Raw genomic sequence first — 2500 nt, forward strand, 5'->3', positions numbered from 1 at the left:
CCTTTAATACCCTCGGAAATATCCCGTCAGGACCTGGCGACTTGTTCTTCTTAAGCTTATCTATCTCATCCTGAACTACTTGCCTGGTAATGATTATATCCCTCAATTTATCGCCATCCCCGCCCTCGTACACCTGAACCCTTTCCGGAATAGTTGTTCGATCCTCTTGTGTGAATACTGAAAGGAAGTAGTCGTTCAACAATGTGTTCATATTTTCGTAATTTTCCACTAGCTCGCCTGTGTTTGTTTTCAGCGGTCCAATTTTCTCCCTTGTTTTTGTTCTATACATCTGAAAGAAGCAATTAGGATTACTTTTCGCCTCATTTGCTACTTTGATCTCATAGTTCCTTTTTGCTACCCTGGTGTTCTTCTTCATTAATCTAGACAGTTCGACATACCGGCCCCTGAGATGTGTTTCACCATTCTTTATTTTCTGATAAATTCCCTTCTTTAACCCTATCTTGTGTTTTAGTCCACAGGTCATCCACTTAGGGTCATTGTTTTCTTTTCTAAGTGTTCGCTGTGGTATATGCTGTCCTTGCCCTCTACTATTACTCTAACTAAATTATTGTAAGACAGTTCTACCTGGTTCTCCTGGCTCTCCAACCCACAGTTCTGGTCCTCATGAATCCCTAAACTATCCCAGTTTACCCCTTCAAGATGTCTTCGAAGCCCCTCGTAATTTGCTCTTCTAAAATCTGGCACAAACATTGGGTTTGGTTCATGAGTTACCGCCAGTCTAAGCTAAAGCAGAACCGTTCTGTGGTCACTATTTCCTAGCTCTCCGCCCACCTCCAACTCGTGTAGCAACTTTCCATTATTGGTTAGGACTAAGTCTAATATGTTATCTCCTCTGGTAGGCTCAGTAACTACCTGCTTAAGGAAATTATCTTGTATAACTGCAAGAAAATTCTCGGCTTCAGGTCACCCATTAGGTCTTCCCTGTCTATATTCGTATAATTAAAGTCCCCATTACGCAGACATTTCTACTCCTACTCGCCCTGCCAATCTATTGTTGTAATATAATCGTGTCCTACCTGTTAAGGTTGGGTGGCCTGTACAGAACTCCTAGAGTTAGTTTTCTTTCCCTTTGTAACGGCGACAGAAGAGAGAGTTTGGCTCTCTCTCTCTCTCTCTCTCTCTCTCTCTCTCTCTCTCTCTCTCTCTCTTTGTTGTTTTCTTCCTCATCTCATATTCTTTTCGCCGTCCTTTCTGCTTCTCCCTTCCCTTCTTATTTCTTTGTTTCGTCCAAGTGTCCCTCTTCTTCTCCTTGCCTTCCAGTCCTTGCCTCTCCTCTCTTCCTATAGTTTTGCTTCTCTCATTATTTTCGTCATTTTTTACCAGCACAAAACTCAGGAGCAACTTGTGAACTGTTTTTCGCTTTGGTCTAACTAACGCCGCATAACTTGAGTGCACCAAATCAATTCTCTTTGTTGTTTAGTATAATGTCAATGTCTTTTTTTCCCTCCTTGTGAATCATATCGGTTTCCTTGAATTTATCTTTTCTTTCTTTTATCAATTTCCTGTTTTCCTTATCCTCCGAACCCCTCGATCCCCTTTTTCCTCTCTCTTCTTCGTTCTCTACTTTCCTCCTGCCTCCTTTTCCTCTTTCCCTGTATCTTCCTTTTCCTTGTTTCCTTGTTTCTTCCTTTTTTTGTGGGGAAAATGACAATGAATAAAAAAAATAATAATTACAAAATACAAACTCGAACACGAAAAAAACCTTAGTGTCAGGATGGTAGTCCCTCCAGCACTCAATATCCCAGGTCTCAAGTAGCTGCACCCACACTTACGGCAGGCCTAGTGCATCCTATGGTGATGCGGCTACAGATATTACTGGGAAGTCAGTGGGGCTGACCCTGTACCTTGCTGTTTGTGTGCCAGGCCAGGAGGTCACACACTACGTCCTGCTACTAGTGCCTACCGCCCACAGGCCACTGGGACCTGCCTGAGCTGGTGGGCTGCTTCATTAACAATAACGTTCTTTCAGCTGTGCTCAGTGAGTCCCCTGCATATTTGCCGCTAGATTGTAGTTCATATGTTCAGTCCCTTATGTCTGCTCCCCTGACTAACTCAAGGCCTTTATTCTTTTAGCACTTGTCCCCTGCCATTGTATCTTTTCAGTTTCCTTCCTGGTGCTACGTCCACATGTATCCGTAGCTGTACAGTCACACCCTGTACTGCCTGGGGGTTGGGATGGCATGCTCCTCCCTTCCCTTTGTTGTTTACTTGCAACAATAAACTAGCAATCAATCAATCAATTTCATATTTGTTATTCGTCTATATTTTCCTCTTTCGTTCCGTACTGTGTGTGTGTGTGTGTGTGTGTGTGTGTGTGTGTGTGTACAATATCTTGACGTCATATCCGGTTTATGCAGAGAGAGACTACTTTTAACTTCCTTTCTTTCACTTTCTCCTCCTCTTGTTTTATTATTCATGTTTTTTTTCTTTTCCTTTTTTGTGTCCTTTCCTGCTATTCCCTTTCCCTATCACCTCTCTC

Source organism: Eriocheir sinensis, unplaced genomic scaffold (assembly GCF_024679095.1).
Source record: "Eriocheir sinensis breed Jianghai 21 unplaced genomic scaffold, ASM2467909v1 Scaffold255, whole genome shotgun sequence".
Classification (NCBI taxonomy): domain Eukaryota; kingdom Metazoa; phylum Arthropoda; class Malacostraca; order Decapoda; family Varunidae; genus Eriocheir; species Eriocheir sinensis.